The 20,612-nt window shown below is 43.6% G+C and overlaps 1 protein-coding gene across 2 annotated transcripts in view; it reads left to right on the forward strand.

Moving 5' to 3' along the window:
* The window catches only part of COBL (cordon-bleu WH2 repeat protein), a gene marked incomplete at both ends in the record, with an annotated part of 262,009 nt that overhangs the window by 110,500 nt on the left and 130,897 nt on the right, over positions 1-20,612 (forward strand). The window lies entirely within an intron of this gene.

The raw sequence follows: 20,612 nt of genomic DNA on the forward strand, positions 1-20,612 counted from the left end.
AAACCACTTCCCTGAATTCTCAGGAGCAGGTGATGGTTTTGGAGCCACACAGCCTGTTTCCTAAATTCTGCAGCCATACGTTGAAAGAATTTTTAAAAACTTTCTGTGCCCTCTCATTTCAAGGTTGGCATACAAAAAGCTTCTTCATAATTTTAAATACTTGAAAGAAAATATTTCATAGCATCTTATAAATATTGACATTTTAAATGTATCTAATAAAGTTGATACGATCACTTTAAAAATCACATAGATACATAGACAAATCACATAGACAAACTCTTCTGTAACAATAAAACATTTTGCATTATTATTCTTTTTTCTTGATTTCACATTTCCATACTGGTCCCATGTAAAATTATATTCTATTCAATATATATTTTGTTTTTAAAAGTCTGTTTTAAATAGTTGAAATGAAATGTGATACAAAACAAGAATGAAATGAAATGTGATACAAAACAAGAATGTCTGTCTAAATTAGGTTTTTAAATTTCATGTGATCATAAAACTGTAGGTAGGAAAATACTCTTCTAGATTGAGTTCTTATTACAATTGCAAATAAATAAAAACAATATAAATATATTACAACTGATATATAATTGTTAAGCGTGAAAAGGAAATATTTCTTGAAAAGATATCTTTTAATAAGATGAAAGGTAATTTTTAAATTTACTCCATATACCCATTAATGAACATAATTTATGGATAAAACCAGAAAAGCTTCAACATTAATCGTGTGACTCTTTCTGTTTTTATTGGTTTAAACCCTGAGGAAATATTTTACATAAATAAGTACAAGAGGATGAAAAAGGTTACTGCTATAACAGTGCCTTTCAATTCGTTGAAGTCCTTCTGGTCAATCACATAGTGATCTATTATCAAATATTATTTTGATCGATCTTTTATCTGTACCTGACTAGGTTCTCGTTTAATTGGTCAATAGCCAAGATTTGGAAGCCATTTGACTTGCCAGGGGGGTTGTTACTCAATCACACTACAGTTATTGACTTCTGGGAGGTATAAGAAAAACACGTTATCAAGATTTCTCAGATAGTAATTACACTCATTACTCAGAGACACCTTCTCTTTTTTTAAAATAATTTTTGAAGACATCTCTCCCAAAGGAACAAATACAGTAGCAATCAAATAATATATGTTGTGAAAAAACTTTTTTATTCATAAAGTATTATATACATATAAAGAAGTATTATCATTAAGTGTGATATGGTTTCTGAAACTGTATAAATTGTTTCTAGATACTTAAAGTAAATCAAAATGAGCAATTTGACATCATACTCTTCTTTTCATTCATGTTATAGTCTTCAGAAGTCTCAAGTTAGAATTACATGTGTCCCGGCTACTGATTTTACTAACATGTTTATCTGAGCTAAGGGATAGCAAAGCTGACCATTTTTAAAAATTGAGATATAATCAACATACAACATTGTATTAGTTTTAGGCATACAACATAATGATTTGATGTATGTATATACTGCAAAAGGATTACCACAATTAAGTTTAGCTAACATCCATCCACTGAAAAAAAAAAATTGTGACTGTGTGTGCTGATGGATGTCACAGGAACTTTCTAAACCTAATATATCATCAGTAAGTTTTGAGGAAAATGACATATTGTCAGTTTTCACTCAGGAAATTGACATATTGTCAGTTTTCACTCACTTTTGCCCAAATAGTGTTTTTTAGTGAATGTTAAAAATCTCATCCCAAACTTTAAGTCTATTTTTGTCAGGATCTTAGGTTTATAGATTCAGCCCATTCAATTTATGGAGAATGTCTGCCATATACATTAATTAGCAAGATGGGCCCTTATTGTCCAATCAAAAAGCCAAATCACATTTACTTTTGGTTAAAAAAAAAAGTCAAGTCATATTTTTAATTTGAGTAAGTGTGTTAATATGTATCCTTCTGACAATTATCAATCTCAGTTCTGAATCTAAAGGTAGCTAACTATAGATTCTCAGTTTCTCATCCATCACTTTAAAAACATAGGAGTTTAAGGCCCTGGACTTGACGCTGTTTTCCCTTTGATTCCCATATTTTAATGCTCTTTGAAAATCAGCTCTCAACTTTCCTGACAACCAAATCTTGCTGGTTTCCAATAAGAAGGATTTAACTCGTGGTGGGAACTCAGGCCGGGCTGGAGCCTGGGGTGACCGCAGCTCGTCCATAGAAACGCATGTGACCAGTATTCTCATCTGAACCCAAATTAACCTGAGTACAGTTACATGATGAGAAGGTCTCTTCTTCAGCTGTATAATCTTAAGCAAGTCTTTCCTTACCATAACCACATCAGCAATGCTGCTTCTTTGCTATAAAACAGACTTAAATCCACTGAGAATGGTTTAAAATGTCCGTGGACTCAATTAGTCTGTAAGGCTTATCTTTTGTTAGCCTCAATTTTGGCCACAGATTGTTGGAAACTGTCTTCTAATATCTCACACACTCTGCCAGCAAACTTTGTGTCTGAGTAGTGGATCTGTTCAACTACCCTGAAGGGCTTGACCCCTCACGCCTCTTTGGTTATTGCAACATGCCAGGAGTTATTACTTTTGCTACATCAATGGATGGTAGCATAAGTTTTGCAGTGGGCATTGCTAATTTGTGTGAGATTTCTTTTCTTACTAATGCAGCCTAAGAACACATTCATGACATGATAGATAGATAGATAAACCTAGACCAAAAGTTCATAGGAAATATCCAAAGCATTTATGAGGAAAATCATAAAATTGTACAAATTCACACAAAAGTAGAGTTGTGCAAATGGAAAGACGGGCCATATTCTTAGATAGGAAGACTCCACATCATTATGTCATCAGGTTTGTTGTAGAGCTAAGTGAACTGATTACACAGAGCTCTTTAAGGGAAGCAGGAAGAACCTTGAATACAGATATGAAGTGGGGTCTCTAGGAGGTTTGTCTGTTATTTTCATTTTTTAAAATCACGTGTGACTTTTACTAGAAATCAGTCAATGAAGGAATCTGCAATGTGGTGGATTAACTATTCACCTGGAAATAAGAGTTCACTGGGTTTGAAGGCTTCGGGCAGGATGGCACTTAATAAAATAACGCTGTGGCCGAAGAGGACGATGCCCGCAGCTGCCACTACCTGCCTGCCTGTGCCAGGCCCGTGCTTAGTTAGACTATCTCCTTTCATCCTCCCCACTTCACTGTAAAGTAGGTGCAGCCTTCCTTACACAGACGCAGAAATTCCCAGCTTCCGGAGGCCAAGTGGCTGGTCACATCCATTGATGTCTGCTTACGTTTCTCAGTGTTTTATGTTCATGTTTATATTTCTTCATGTCTGTGATGTCTTATCTATGTTTGAGATTATGCTTTCTTTTATCAAGCAAGTTGGTGATGTCACGTTTCTTAAGAGCGCTGCTCCTGTTTTTATAAATTTCCCCAAGCCCTTGACTCCTAGCTGAGTGCAGGCATCTGCCCTTGGGGTGTAGAGCTGAGCTTTTATTCCCAGGCAGCAGAGGGGGCCTCTCTGTCTCCCCTTTCTTCATCTGTATGACAGGCATAACGCCATCTGCCCTGCAGCATCCTTGTAAGGATTAGCAATTATAGAGCTCGGCTAATACCTTTAGGAAGCATTCTGAAATGGTGAGTAAACTGGATCAGAGCTTCATTAGAAACTTTCCAGATAGTATTGTTATTTTTCCTTGAGAAAATGCGACTAGTTTCTTATATTTGTAACCGGAAGAGTCGGCAGAGAATAGATCTGCATTTAAAAAACAATTATCCTAAGGTATGTAGGTAGCCAAAGTAGTCAGATCTTTCCTGGAAAGATTAATTTTATGTAAACTAACGTTTAGTCTATTCCAAGATACATTTTCATTTTCTTAATCAAAGGACCCTTGAATCAGAGTGAATATACTCACCTCACGAATAATCTCAAGCAATTTTCCTGGAATTTGGCATTTTCCGGGAAACCGTCCCTTCTCTGTGCATGCGTGGCATCCTACAGATCTGGACCCTGAGACACATGGAGGGAACGTGGTCAGGGTCCACTGGATGTGATTAGCGGTGAGGTGGGAATGGTCCTCAGGCCTCAGTCTCCATCCCCTGCTCTTTTCCTAAGTCACATAGACAGCAGCATGAACTCAGCACCTTGATGGAACAAGACACCTGAGCTCGTTTGTAATCCAGCGCACAGAAATGCCACACGCGCAGAAAACCGTAGCATCTGGTAAGGTGGTCAGTAATGCTCTGGTGTAGGAAGAGGAGGACCCGAGTTCTTAATCTGCTTCTGTTATTAACTCTGGGATTTTGGGCAAATTGTAAAATGAACTGTAGTGACTGACCTTTTATAGGCCCATGGCCTTCATTTAAATGCTATAAATTTGACCAACCTAAAAATGTATCAATGTGCACCATACCAGATACCACTGTGTTGCTTATTACCATTGTTCTAAAATCTTTTGGTGAATGATTTTTTAAAAAAGCATTGCCTTAATTTAAAAAAGTCATCTGGGGCCATGTTTCCCCTGTTCAGGCGCTTATGGAAGGTTTCCATCATCCTAGGAGTTGCTCACCATGTTCTGAAGTGATTCTTGATCCAAAGCCTGAATAAGCTTTTGGGGTCCAGGTTGAAATGTCCCCGCAGAATCATCTGGCCTGGATGGAGGCGGCTGCTGTATTGAAGTCCTGCCCTTAGGAGCCCAAGAAGTTGAGAGGGATAACCAGCAGTAACGTGACACTTTCAGAAAAAGTTATTAAAAACTAAGTTGTAGGGCTTCCCTGGTGGCACAGTGGTTGAGAGTCCGCCCGCCGATGCAGGGGACACGGGTTCGTGCCCCGGTCCGGGAAGATCCCACATGCCGCGGAGCGGCTGGGCCCGTGAGCCGTGGCCGCTGAGCCTGCGCGTCCGGAGCCTGTGCTCCGCAGCGGGAGAGGCCACAGCAGTGAGAGGCCCGCGCACCGCAAAACAAACAAACAAACAAAAAACCAACTAAGTTGTAAAGCAAGTTCCATGATTTAGTGCCCTGAGTCCCATGCTCATCAGAGATCCTGTATTTCTCCCCAGCTTGCACGGGGCCTGTTAAGAATCCCGTCCCAAGCGGATGATAAAGAGCTGGCCACCCCCAAATGCGTGTCGAGCCAGATCCGCCACAAGGGGGCAGTGTTTTTCCAGACACAGCGAGTCCTGCCGAAACCCCTGGCCTGAAAAAGCTAAAATTTGCTGTTTTTTGAGCATTCACAAAATCGAGGGATGAGCCACGTTTGGGATATAGAACTAATTTTTGTTATACATCCATTGTGAAGAGATATTTTTAAAGTCTAGCGTATACCTTTCAAAAATGTTTTATATTCAAGATTATAAAATAAGTACCATATGGAAAGTTTTAAATGGGGAGTGAGGGAGTCACGTGGAATGCCAACAGCCCAACACAATTTCTCGTCACTTTGTATGTTCTCTTGAGCCTTTCTGGTGCCCAAGGCCAACTGCGATGTACAACAGTGTTGTGCTTTTTTCCTTCAGCATCACGTCATTTACAATTCGCTCTGGTACAACAATGGTCTCTTAATCTTTTAAAGGTTGTACGATCATCCGGGAGGAGGGAAAAGTGTGGCTTTTGTGTCTGTTTGCTTGAATCTGGATTCTGACTTTAACGCGTACAACGCCGTGACCTTTACGGCCTCCCCTCCCCGGTGCGTGCACTGGGTTTGGAGCCCTGGCACCTGCTACGCTGCATCGCTCTGCCCGGTTCCTTGTTGCTTTTTTCCTCTGGAACTCTAAGTAATGAGAGGGCCATCTCCGTCCCCAAAGCCCATATTCATTTGGGGAATTTTCCTTATAATGGAGACTTGCAAAACTATTAGCGAATCAGAGGGCGAGACAGTCTTATGGCTTTCAAGACAACATATGTTTCCACGTTGCTTCCCCAAAGGGTGGTGCCACCAGCAACAAATAACAGTACTTAGGGGCTTCCCTGGTGGCGCAGTGGTTAAGAATCCACCTGCCAATGCAGGGGACACGGGTTCGAGCCCTGGTCCAGGAAGATCCCACATGCCGCGGAGCGGCTGAGCCCGTGTACCACAACTACTGAGCCTGCACTCTAGAGCCCGTGAGACACAGATACTGAGCCTCCGTGCCACAACTACTGAAGCCTGTGCACTTAGATCCCATGCTCCGCAACAAGAGAAGCCACCGCAATGAGAAGCCTGCCTGCACACAGCAATGAAGAGTAGGCCCCGCTCATTGCAGCTAGAGAAAGCTCATGCAGCTAGAGAAAGACCCAATGCAGCCAAAATAAATAAATAAAATAAATTTAAAAAAAATAACAGTACTTAGAGCCACTCAGTTTTTCATTTCAGATCCAGTGTCTTGGATATGAAACTTCTATCAAAGAGTAGAAAGGACGCAGACCCAAAACTGTAATTTAGAAAAATGATCCTAAACTTCTTTGCATACCTATTTGCCCATTCACAGTAGTTTTTAAAGTTTTCATGTCACATGCTCTCCAACACAAATCTGGAAACTGTCAGAGGAAGGTTTTGTTTTTAAAGCCTCAAGGAATTTTTTTTCCAAAACACTGGATTCTTAGAATGGGAACAATATATTCTAACTAGAGCCTAAAAGGTTGATTGAAGGGACTCATGCCAATACTTAGTTCTCAAAGTGAAAAGAAGAAATGTAGACGTTTCACCTCCTGGCTGAGGATTCAATGTTTGTAGGGAATGGGCGGTGAAAAACGTCCCTTTCAAAATACTGATTTTCCTTATTTCCCTTAAAACATGAGTATCTATTTTTTCCTAATGTCTGTATTTCTTTTGTGACCTTCTCCTGCTCTTGGATGGACACACAGAGATCCGTAGAATTGCAGTTGCCTGCACACGGCTTGGTTGAGTGAATAGCATTCAAGTTGCTTCTCAAACCAGGTAGCAGAGAGAAGCAGACCCCCGGCCCCTCCATGCCCTCTCCACTTGGGGAAAGGCAGCTTGTCATCCCAGTGGCTCAGCCCCAAGCCTTGGAGGCCCCCTTTGCTTCCTCCGATCTCCACGCTCCGTCTGCCGTCCAGCTCAAAGCCCACCTGCTACCTTCAGAACACATCCCGAATCCCACTGCCTCGCTCTTGCCCGTGCTCACCTCTCCTGCCGGCCTCCCCGTGGCCTCTCCCCCAGCCTCGTCCACGGCCTCCTCTCTGGCCTCCCTGCCTTGGGTGCAGCCTTGTGCACCTAGCAGTCAGAGCGAGGCTTTGTGAAGGGGGGTCCTGGCCGGATGCCTGATGACCACCGTGGTGGTGGCCTCGCCTCACACAGCCTGAGACCGTCCTCCACCACCTGCCACCCCCAGACACTCCCCCCACCTCCTCTCATCCGGGGAGCATCCCCTGGGATTCCAGACAGGCTCTTCTGGAGTCTCGGTCCAGACTGACCAGTGGTGAGCCTGGAGCCTCTCCGGGTGCGTGCATCCAGCTTCTCTCGAATCCTCGCCCGCCTGCTTCACTGCATCCGCCCCAGCGCTGTGCTTCGTTTTCTTCCTGAGCACCTCTTGGCCCCTGAGCTCCATGCTTTTCTTTTCCAGCTTCTCCCAGTTCTTACAGGCGATGGCAGTGCAGCTGTGGCTGCCACATGCCACGCCCCCTCTGTTCCAAACACAGGAGGCCGCTTGCCTCTCTCCATCTGTTCGCCGAGCATCCTCCAACGACTGCACGTGTGTTCGACGCCCTGCCCCAAGGTGACCTGTATCGGATGCCCCCCGGCCTGGTTTGCCCACCCTGGAGCCTGGGGTCCTCCTGAAGGCCCCACCCCTGGCCTCCTTCTCTCCTGCTGTGGTTTGGGCTGGATTTCCTCTCCCTTCACTGTGGCCTTTGCCGCCTCTTCCCATCTTGTCATATTTTCTTGACGTCTCCACCTTAAAGGTGCCCCAGGTTGACCTCGATTCCTTCCTTTACTTCCTGCGGAGCTGATTACAGGTCTGCACTCCTAGTGGCAGTGGGGAGGCCCTAACTTCCCTCTGCTGCACAGGTCAAGGCTCCCCCCTTAGACACAGCCCCCGCTGTCAGCGCCTCTCCCCTTTGCAAAATGTTGGTATAGTTCCAGTTTCTAAAAGTTGCAAAATAAAATAAATAGTCATGAGTCAACCACCCACGATTAACAGATGTTCACGTTTAGCCCAATTTGTCTCATGTCTTTTGGAGAATTTCTAAGAAATACGGCAAATGGAGACACAACTAACTGCCTCTAGGACCATAGCAGACTCCTTTCCCTTTTCCTTCCCCGGGGATAACAGCCCTTTCGAAGCTTTTATATTTTGAAAATATAGTAAATGGTTATATGTTCATAAACAGTGCACAGTATGTCTGTCTGTTTTAGCGATGTAGGTACTGATTTATTTTCCCAAGTCTGAATCTTTTTAAAAATTGTATTGAAGTATAGTTGATTCTCAGTGTTGTCCTTAATTTCTGCTGTACAGCAAAGTGACTCAGTTACACATATTATCTATTCTTTTTCATATTCTTTTCCATTAGGGTTTATCACAGGATGTTGAATAGAGTTCCCTGTGCTCTACAGTAGGACCTTGCTGTTTATCCATCCTGTATATAATCGTTTGCATCTGCTGATACCAACCTCCCACTCCATCCCTCCCCACCCCTGCCCCTCTGGCAACCACAAGTCTGTTCTCTGTGTCTGTGAATCTATTTCTGTTCTCTAAATAAGTTTATTTGTGTCATATTTTAGATTCCACATGTAAGTGATATCATATGATATTTGTCTTTCTCTGTCTGACTAACTTCACTTAGCATGATCATCTCTAGGTCCAACCATATTGCTGCAAATGGCATTATTTCATTCTGTTTATGGATGAGTAGTATTCCATTGTCTATATGTACCACACCTTCCCAAAGTCTGAATCTTTACTCATAGAATAAGAAAAGTTAATGTTGAGAAAAAAAACAGACAAGGAAGGACAGACGGGAGGGATGGGGGGAAAGCAAAGGAAGACGATGCAGGATGCCTCCCACAGTGATACCTCTCCCCTCTGCCCCGCCCGAGCCCCTCTCCGGGCAGCTTTCACCAAGGCTCTGCTGTAGGAGACCAGGGGGCCACCGGACACTTGGGCTACAGCAAGGAGCCAGGCTACGCCCTGCGTTCAGGAGAGACACACACAGGGGTGCCCCCCACCCCGCGCTACTCAGACTCCAAGTGCAAGGGCATCACGGGGCCTTGTGAGAATTCTGATTTAGGGGGGCAAGGGATGGGGCCTGTGATTTGGCATTTCTAATGAGCTCCCAGGTGAAGCTCTGCGCTGAGAGCCGAGGCCCCGAGCCCTGGCTCCTGGGTGGAGAGGTGGAGTCGGGCTCAGAGAGAAGCACACAAGGCGGAGGGACAAGTAGGCTCTGCGCTGGGACCAAGTCTGTGAGCTGCTCCACAGGGGACGTGCGTGGGGAGGTTGTGCTGCCCGCAGAGGGGAGGGGCCGGGCGCTCCCGGGCGTGTGCGTGTGCAGGTGTGCGCGTGTCAAGGGCAGTTTGCAATGGCTCCAGATTGGAAACACACTGAATATATGACTTCCTGCTTCTCAGTGTCTGACCCTCAGTCACCGGAGCTTTCTTCTCATCCTGCGGCCGGAATGACGCCCACATTTACCTGGTGAAGAACGTTTTCTGCCCCTGATGACACATTGTGCGTCTATAATTACATCGTAAGCGTAACTCTTGAAGGACAGCCTCCAGTGATGCCAAAGGCTTGCTCGTGCCGTTTCCTTCTGGGTGACCCTAGTGAGCCTGGCATCTCCTTTTGGAGGAGACGCTGAGATCAGCTTTCAGGAGGCACCGTTCAGGAATTTCGGCACCGAGATTCAGACTGAGTTAATTTGATAAACTTAGACAGTACCTACTGATTGGATATGAGAGATAAAAAAGGGAGAAAAACTAAGAAAAATAAAAAGGTGGGAAAGGAATGTTTTGCCTCCCTGGCTCACCTAAAATATATGACATAGATATTGATAGATATTTGATCAGAGAATTTGGTTAGACTCTAAAACTACATATTTAGTGATACTTCCTAAGTGGTTTGCCTTTGATATTTGTTTCCTTTAGCATGATGGATTTCTGTCATATATTGTCTGGATGATTTTCTAGCTTTATAACAAAGATACAAGCAAATCATAAATGCAGATGGTTATGAAGGTTGTTTCTTTGAAAATATCATGATTTACAGGAAAAAAAAATGTGATTTTCACCTGCATCTGAATCTCCTTGCCATCTCTGTCTTGGTGTGAGGCGAATGCCATGTGGTTGAGTGGAGGTTGGCAGAGTGGATGCCAGCATCTTCATTACAGGTGACACAGGCCCTCCTCCATGTAAGTCACCATAATGGGACCTAGAACAGATTCTAAACAACTCATGGAGTAAAACTTAAATGGTACCAAGCAGATGTAATGTTCCTCCATTCAGGCTCCCTGAAGTCAGGCGTTTACTGGTTTTAGTTGACAGTCTGTTCAACACACACTGCGTCTTAGGTGTCTGGCTCTGAGTATTAATTTATGGGGAAAGAGGTTGAAATCTGTACAAATGAAGCTGAGAGTACATATGAACCGTGCAGTCTTTTCATTACCAAGGAGAGCTGTCTTTAAGCTCTATGAGGGCAAGAGCCATTTATTATTATTATTATTATTATATTTTCATGACTCTATCCCTAGCGACTAGGGCAGTGCCTGGAACCAAGAGCAGGGACCTCACATGTGCCCACTGAGTGTGTGCATGACATGTGCAGAGCACAGCCAAAGAAAACTGATTTCTGGTTCATCTTGTTACTAGAGACAAACATTTAGTATAAGCAGAGTCAGGTTACACACAGAAAAAAGAAAGTTATTAATGCTGAATTTTTTTTTTCCTCTTGTAAATAACTTTCAATAAGTTGGCCAATACAAGAACTTTTTTTTTTTTAAAACCCCACATTTGTTTATTTATTTATTTTTGGCTGTGTTGGGTCTTCGTTTCTGTGCGAGGGCTTTCTCTAGTTGCGGCGAGCAGGGGCCACTCTTCATCGCGGTGCGCGGGCCTCTCACTATCACGGCCTCTCCCGTTGCGGAGCACAGGCTCCAGACGCGCAGGCTCAGTAGCTGTGGCTCACGGGCCTAGTTGCTCCGCGGCATGTGGGATCCTCCCAGACCGGGGCACGAACCCGCGTCCCCTGCATTAGCAGGCAGATTCTCAACCACTGCGCCACCAGGGAAACCCAATGCTGAAGTTTATATCCCAAGTTGCCCAGCACTCTAAGTTTTATGCAAAGATTTTGAATGATTCCCTCCCTGGAAAGAGGAGAGTAGAAAGAATTTCAGAGTAAGAGGTGATGTTCCACGCTTCTCTTGACAGTTTTGGAAAATTGTTGCTGCGCCCTCGTCTCCTTGACCTGCATGTGTCGGTCAGGGATTGGGAGAACCTGACAGGCATGCCCATGGCCACCTTTCCAAACACCTGCCAGACACCATTGCTACCCCCTGGCCCAGCCTGTTCTATGACACACTCTGTCAGAGAGGAGGGTGGGTGCTCCACAGCCCATGTGAGTCCCTGAGGCACCGGTGAGAGAGAAACTTCACTTCAATGTTGCCGATGAGTCACAACAGTATGGATTGTTTGGTTAAACAATGTTGTGCTGAGGTTTTGCTTCCTCCTGTGGAGTAGCGCCTGCTCCCCGGGAACCGTGAATGACCTTAGCTGTATGGTACCTGTCGTCTGACTCTCTCAAAGCCCCTTCCTATCTTGGCCCCCGTGATGCTACCCAGGGAGCAGCAGTAGCCCCTGCAGGTCCCCAGAGGGGAGAAGAACTTTGATCTGCTCTCAGGTGCTGTGCTGAGACCGGCATCCCCTGCCGTCTCGAGGATGTCAGGCTCTACCCAGGCTGACGTCTGAGGAGCAAGGTAGAAATAGTATTGGGGGGACTTACTTTACTCTTGAGAAACTGAGACTAGAAGTTAGGGTGCTGTGGTGAGATGAGAGGAGAAGATGCGGACCATGTACGTATCTATTTGCTGTCAGATAATTCTTGGACATCATACTCTGGATGATGCAAAGTCAGCAGGACCCATGAGTCAGGTGAGCTGAGGGAGGTTGAGTCTATTGCCTTGTTCCAGAGTAGAACAAAGCTACAGAGCCATTTCTGAGCTGGATGTGGAGGCAGATTATGACCAGGGGTCAAGGGTTAGGAGGTCTGAAAGGCTAGCTGTGGCCACTCCCATAAAGGGGAGTTGCAGTGTGAGGCATAACACATTGGTCTATACTTGTTCTACATTGTTAGATCCAAACAGTCACCTTCTCAGATTTTCTACTTAAGACTACTGTTTAAAACGGTAGGGAGTCCAACAAACAAAAGTCCAGGACCCATCGGCTTCACTGGGGAATTCTATCAAACATTCAAAGAAGAATTACACCAATCCTTCTCAAATTGTTCCAAAAAATAAAAGAGGAGGGAACACTTCCAAACTCATTTTACAAGACCAGCATTACCCTGATTCAGACAAAGACACCAACAAGAAAAGAAAATTACAGGCCAATATCCGTGATGAACATAGATGCAAAAATCTTTGACAAAATATTAGCAACAGTACATTAAAAGGATCATGTACCATGATCAAGTAGGATTTATTCCAGGGATGCAAGGAGGGTTTGACATCAGCAAATCAGTCAATGTGATACACCAGATTAACAAAATGAAGGATAAAAATCATATGATCATCATAATAGATGCAGAAAAGGCATTTGACAAAATTCAACATCAATTTATGATTAAAAACTCTCAACAAAGTGGGTATAGAGGGAATGTACCTCAATATAAAAAAGGCCATATATGACAAGCCCACAGCTAACATCAAACTCAAGGGTAAAACTGAAAGCTTTTCTTCTAAGATCAGGAATAAGACAAGGATGTCCCCCTCACTACTCTTATTCAACATATTATTAGAAGTCCTCGTCAGAGCAGTTTGGCAAGAAAAGGAAATGAAAGGCATCCAAATAAGAAAGGAAGAAGTAAAACTGTCACTATGTGCAGATGACATGATACGATATATAGAAAACTGTAGAGACTCCACCAAAGAACTGTGAGAATAAATGAATTCAGTAAATTTGCAGGATACAAAGTCAACATACAGAAATCTGTTGTATTTCTATATAGTACTAGTAGCAAACTATCAGGAAGAGAAATTAAGAAAACCTATTTACTAATTGCGTGTTAAAGAATAAAATACCTAGGAATAAATTTAACCAAGGATGCGAAAGACCTGTACACTGAAAACTGTCAGACATTGAAGAGAGAAATTGAAGAAGACAAAATAAATTGAAAGATGTTCCATGCTGGTGGACTGGAAGAATTAATATGGTTAAAATATCCATACTACCCAAAGCAATAGACGGATTTATTGCAACCCTTATCAAAATTCCAATTGGCATTTCACATAGAAATGGAAAAAGCAATCCTAAAATTTGTATGTGACCACAAAAGACCCCAAATAGCCAAAGCAATCCTGAGAAAGAAGAACAAAGCTGAAAGTGTCATGCTCCATGATTTCAAACCATATCACAAAGCTATAGTAATCAAAATATTATAGCATTGGCATGAAAACAGACAAACAGAGCAATGGAATAGAGCAGAGAGCCTACTAATAAACCCACTCATATGTGGTCAATTAATTTATGACTGAAGAGTCAAAAATATACAGAAAGAATAGTCTCTTCAATAAATGGTGCTGGGAAAACTGCAGAGCCACATGCCAAAGAATGAAACTGGACCCACTATCTTACACCATATATAAAAATGAACTCAAAATGGATTAAGACTTGAATGTAAGACCTGAAACCATGAAACTCCTAGAAGAAAAATGGGTGGTAAGCTCCTTGACATCAGTCTTGGTGATGACTTTTTGGATTTGACACCAAAAATATAGGTGACAAAAGCAAAAATAAATAAGTGGGACTACATCAAACTAAAAAGCTTCTGCACAGCAAAGGAAACCATCAACAAAATGAAAAGGCAACCTACTGAATGAGAGAAAATTTTTGCAAATCATATGTTCAATAATGGGTTAATATCCAAAATACATAAAGAACTCATACAACTTGATAGCAAAAAACCCCCAAACAATTCCATTAAAAAGTGGGAACAGGATCTGAATAGACATTTCTTCAAAGAAGACATAGAAATCACCAACAGACACATGAAAAGATTCTCTACATCACTAATCATCAAGGAAATGAAAATCAAAACCACAATGAGATATCATGTCACACCTGATAGGATGGCTTTTATCAAGAAAATAAGAGATAACAAGTGCTGATGAGGATATGGAGAAAAGGGAACCCTCATGTACTGTCGGTGGGAATGTAAATTGGTGCAGCCACTATGGAAAACAGCATGGAGGTTTCTCAAAAAATTAAAAGTAGAACTACCATATGGCCCAAAAATACCACTTCTTGGTATTTATCCAAAGAAAACAAAAATACTAACTTGAAAAGATATATGTGCTTCCATGTTCATTGCAGTATTGCTTATAATAGCCAAAATATGGAAACAATCTAAGTGTCCATCAGTGTATAAATGGATAAAGAAAATGTGATACATATATTCAATGGAACATTATTCAGCCATGAAAAAGAATGAAATCTTGCCATTTACAAGAACATGGATGATGGACTTTGAGGGCATTATGCTAAGTGACATAAGTCAGACAAAAAAAGACAAATACCATATGATCTCACTTATATGTGAAATCTAAGTAAATAAGTAAACAAACAAATGAGCTCATAGATTCAGGGAATGGATTGATGGTTACCAGAGCATGGGGTGGGGAGTGGATGAAATGGGTAAAGAGAGTCAAAAGGTACAAAGTAACAGTTATAAAAGTTATAAAATTAATGTCATGGGGATGTCACATACAGCATGGGAACTATAGTTAATAATGCTGTAATGTATATTCGAAATTTGCTAAGAGAGCAGATCTTAAATGTTCTCATCACAAGAAAAACATTCTGTAACTGTGTGTGGTGACAGGTGTTAATTAGATTTACTGTGATCATTTTACAATATATACAAATGTTGGATCAATTTAAAAAAATAAATAAAACAGTAGCGTATTTTCCCATCTGTCTGCACGAATTCAGGGCTTTTACTATCTAGGGTCAGTGGCACGCAAATCTTTTGAGGACAGCCACCAAATTATAAGGGTAGGCTGAGGTGCTGTAACAGGTGGGTTCCCCAGATTCAAAGGCTTGGATCGGAAGTTCTCGATTCTGCCCATAGTCCTTCCAGGATTGGAGTTGTCCAGGGATGGAGACCCTAACCTTTCAAGGACGCGAGAATCCAGATGCCCACCATCATCTCCCTGTCCATATATTTGAAGAAATGATGGTGAAAAGAGGTTTCCACTGGCCAGTCTGGAGGTTGCTTGGACATCACGTCCACTCACGTTTTATTCGTGAAAATGTAACGACGAGGCCACGGACAGCGGCAAGGAGCGGGAAGTAGGTCTTGGCTGGCTACCATGTGACAGCACTTGGCTTGAAATCAAAGAAGGGAGACTGGGTTTTGCTGGAAGCTGGTTGTCCCTGACGTTACCCCTGAAGTGGGACCAAGAATTTGGCCTTCCTCCCAAGGCTGCCTCGCTCTCTGCTCTTTCCCTTGACAGGACGAAGGGGGAAGCTCTCAGCAAATGGTCTGAGTTCAAATTAACTTGCCTTTTGCAGCACTTTACTCACTTACTTTGTAAGAGAATGTAAGCATCTATATGAGATTTTAGGTAATTGAAAATGCTGTAAACCAAAAACAGAAGCAACAGCAGCTCCTTTATCAATTTAAATTTGGTGACATATATTAAGTGCGTTCATTTTTAATTAATACAATTTCAGTAATGAAGTTACTGAAGTTAATTATATTTCAGTAATAAGATATTCATATTACTTAAAATAATAATTTTCAATTCAATTTCTGATTTTCATTTCCTAAGTGGAAATAATACTTAATATTAATTAAATAAAATTCATTCAGTGATGAAATAATACTATACAAGTAAGTTTGGGTGGAGGGATTATATTTACATTTGTTTTAGCATGAGTTTATGGATGATTCCTTCTTGTTATTCTAGTTATTTGAAAATGATTTGCTACATATCTTGTGACTATATATTTAAATATCAGCTGTAATAATTGGCAGCAATAAAGCAAAATTAACAGTGAAATATTATCAAGGAACAAGAATGGCAACATTTGAAAGCCTAATCCACTTACATTTAGCCTAAGTGATGTGCTCATAAAAGGGCATCCTGCATCTGTGGGCTTCTCACCGGAGACAGCGTGTGTTTGAGAAGAACTTGACAGTCCCCCGTGGCAGCCAGGACCCACCCAAGAGGATAGAACTGGGACCTAGGGTCAACTGTAGCAATGTCAGGGTTTAATCTTATAAAACAAAACAGCGGGAGCTCCCTGGCAGGCGGGTAGTGGTCCTCAGCCAATTGTGTGCCTAAGAGTCTTGGTACCTGAAAGCAGGCCTACGGTTCTGGTTTCATTCGGTCCATCACTGTGGATCCCTGAGCCTGGTCTGAGTTAGAGGATGCCCACACTGGAGCAGTCAGAGCATCCCCATCTCAGGCCTGAGAAATAGAAATGCCGCAGAGACCTTTGCAAATCACCCGACAAGGATGAGAGGAGATGCTGTTTCCAAGCAGACTTGTACTGCCGATGACTTTTGTGTAGGAAACTGCTTTTGATTTTGGAATGATGTCTGCCTTTGCCAACTCCTCCATAGCGATAGAAAGTGTAGGTAGGGCCCTGTGAAAACACTCACGGTGATGGATTTCCCAAAAGGGAGAGGCTACCTGGGAACCTTAACCTTAGTATTAATTAGTAGTTTATTCCAAGTTCTTTCTCTTGCATTTGGTCTGATAAATGTGCTAACAAGAGATGCTGGGCCAAGACGGTGTCTATAAACATGCAGACAGCCCTGCAAACGTGAGTGCTGGAGCGGCTGGTGTGCAGGCTTCCTGCGGCCCTGGAGGTGGGGAGAAGAGTGAGGTGTGGTCCCAGCTCCACAGGACGGGCACTGGAGTGAGAGTCCATGCTTGGCAACAAGCTACAGGTATAGGACTTGCCCGGCAAGGCCAAGTGATTGCTCTTACTTGACTTACAAGTAACTTGGTCCCGTGTTCTTCAATTCTTTCTCAAATCAACATTAAACAGGGATCACTTATGTCTGCTTGGGGTTTGTCTGGGGCTCTGACAGCCCTTCCTAGCATGTTTCTCTTGTAGCCTTTGAGAGCTATGATATTTCAGCATCCCCTTTAATCCTACTCACATCTTTATGATGTAATATAGTGTGTGCATTAAAAATGACTTGAATTTTTAAAATTGAAGTACCGTTGATTTACAATATTGTGTACGTTTCAGGTGTATAGCACAGTGATTCAGTTATATATATATATATATTTAGAACATAGGGAGAACACTCTATGACATAAATCACATCAAGATCCTTTTTGACCCACCTCCTAGACAAATGGAAATAAAAAGAAAAATAAACAAATGGGACCTAATGAAACTTCAAAGCTTCTGCAAAGCAAAGGAAACCATAAACAAGATGAAAAGACAACCCTCAGAATGGGAGAAAATATTTGCAAATGAAGCAACTGACAAAGGATTAATCTCCAAAATATACAAGCAGCTCATGCAGGTCCTTATCAAAAAACACAAACAATCCAATCCAAAAATGGGCAGAAGACCTAAATAGACATTTCTCCAAAGAAGACATACAGATTGCCAACAAACACATGAAAGGTTGCTCAACATCACTTATCATTAGAGAAATGCAAATCAAAACTACAGTGAGGTATCACCTCACACCAGTCAGAATGGGCATCATCAAAAAGTCTACAAACAATAAATGCTGGAGAGGGTGTGGAGAAAAGGGAACCCTCTTGCTCTGTTGGTGGGAATGTAAATTGGTACAGCCACTATGGAGAACAGTAAAGAGGTTCCTTAAAAAAGTGAAAATAGAGCTACCATATGACCCAGCAATCCCACTACCTGGCATATACCCAGAGAAAACCATAAATCAAAAAGAGTCATGTACCACAGTGTTCATTGCAGCTCTATTTACAATAGCCAAGACATGGAAGCAACCTAAGTGTCCATTGACAGATGAATGGATAAAAAAGATGTGGCACATATATACAATGGAATATTACTCAGCCATAAAAAGAAATGAAATTGAGTTATTTGTAGTGAGGTGGATGGACCTAGAGTCTGTCATACAGAGTGAAGTAAGTCAGAAAGAGAAAAACAAATACCGTATGCTAACACATATGTATGGAATCTAAAAAAAAAAATGGTTCTGAAAAACCTAGGGGCAGGACAGGAATAAAGACGCAGATGTGGAGAATGGACTTGAGGATATGGGAAGGGGGAAGGGTAAGCTGGGAGGAAGTGAGAGAGTGGCATGGACATATATACACTACCAAACGTAAAACAGATAGCTAGTGGGAAGCAGCCGCATAGCACAGGGAGATCATCAGCTCGGTGCTTTGTGACCACCTAGAGGGGTGGGATAAGGAGGGTGGGAGGGAGACGCAAGAGGGAGGAGATATGGGGATATATGTATATGTATAGCTGATTCACCTCGTTATACAGCAGAAACTAACACACCACTGTAAAGCAATTATTCCAATAAAGATGTTAAAAATATATATATATTTACTCATATAGTGAGAGCTAAAACGTAGCCAGAGTGTGGGAGGGGATTGCCTGTGGGATGAGACCCTTACTGGAACATGGGACTTTTGAAGGAAGTGGGATTCGGGAAGGAGCCCGCAGCCTGGACACACCAGCCTGTGGCCCTGAAGAGGGGAAGGTGCCAGGGGAGCTGCCTGTGACTGACATTAGTGGGGGGGATTGTCCCCCGCCCATGGTGGAGTTCAGAACCCGGGCACTTGCGACCTTGCCGACAATCTTCCAGAGAGGTGCAGACCCTGGCGTTTCACACTGACTCACAGAGGATGAAGGAGACAGTGCGCCCCAGGCAGGGAGCCCTCTGGACGACGCCCAGCCCTCAGGCTTGGATACTGGGCATGGGATGCGGGGGCTCGCGGGTGCCTGTGCGATAAAGCGGGATGGCCAGCCGTGCGCAGCCCCGGCCAGGGGACCTGGCACGGAGAAAGTAAGGCCGGTCTCAGGGAGTTGGAAAATAATCCAGAAACAGAGGCTGTGGTTTCTGTGCTCAAATCAGAAATGAAGGCTTGAGTATTTACGTGATAATAAATAGATTTTTAATTATATTATTATATAATATACATTATATAATACATTATTATATATTAGTGTATTATATTAGTATATATTATGTTATATATGTTGATATGTATTGTATATTATCGCATATTATATAATATACAATATGCTACAATATATATGTTACAATATAATAATACATTATATATTATATATCATATATGTGTGTGAGTGTGTGTACATATTCACACACACGCGCACTCACACCCTGAATGGGGGATGGGGTGCCATTGGTTGGAGACCCACTGGAGCTATGGTTCCCTGCAGGACGGGGCGCCGCGGGCAGTCCTGGCGGGAGCACCAGTCACCCAGGGCGTCCTCTGCTGGGTTCTGGAGAGCCCTCTCTCCGCACTCACCCCTTGGCCTCCTGTAGGCCTGTTCCTGAGGCATTGCTAGGGGAGGAGGTCCCAGGCAGCTGTGGGCCAGAACCAAAGAGGGCATTGGGGGAGGAGGGCGTGGCTCCCGGGGAGGATGCTCTTCAGAGCCGGGGTGCTGATGGGGGCCCGAGAGGAGAGAGGCTGGACACAGCCTCACAGATGACAGAGTCTCCGGCCTCAGAAGCAGCTGCATCTGAGAGAGAAGAGGAAAGGCAGTGGGGCTCCGGCAGGCAGGTCAGGAGGGGACGTCCACTTGGGAAGAGCACCCATACTTTTGCTTAAAGCTGGTGGAGTTGCCCCTTCGAATCCAGCTGGGGAGACTGATGCTAACAGGGGCCCAAGGTGGGGTGTGAGTCCTGAGAGAAGAAAACAGACGGGAGGGGGCGTCTCTCCCTTCCCTTCTGGGCCCCCCACCACTCCTGCTGTCCTCCCCCTGCCCCGCCCCACACGACCCAGGATAGAGAGAGGCAGCCGTGCCCACTGGCCTGTAAGCCCCTAGGTGAGGTGGCCCCAGAGGCAGGGCTGCCCCAGGCTGCGGTTGGGACTCTGCTCTGCGTGGGACGGCCTTTCTCCTCCCCTTCCAAGTACCTCCTGCTGTCAGGCCTGGACCGAAGGCCTGCCCTGCTGGTTTATTGAACAGGCATCCCGCTAGCTCCCCACATGCCACCAGAAAGAGGAGAACATTGCACCTCTCCCAGGACTGCAAACATAGCAACAGGGAGATCGGCTTCCCAGTTTCCTGCTGGGTTGTAGCAACCATGTTCAGTAACTGTTGTGCTGGTTCGGTTTTCCTCCTGGCTTGTTCGCCTGTGGCTGGAAAGATTGGACGGAATCCCTCAGATGTCCCTTGGTGTCCCCTCCCTGTTACCTGCTTTCGGGTGGGAAAACCTGCATCTCCCTCCCACGGCCCCTCTTCTAACCCTCCTCTTCGCCGGACCTGGGG

This window comes from Hyperoodon ampullatus (genome assembly GCF_949752795.1).
Source record: "Hyperoodon ampullatus genome assembly, chromosome: 9".
NCBI lineage: Eukaryota > Metazoa > Chordata > Mammalia > Artiodactyla > Ziphiidae > Hyperoodon > Hyperoodon ampullatus.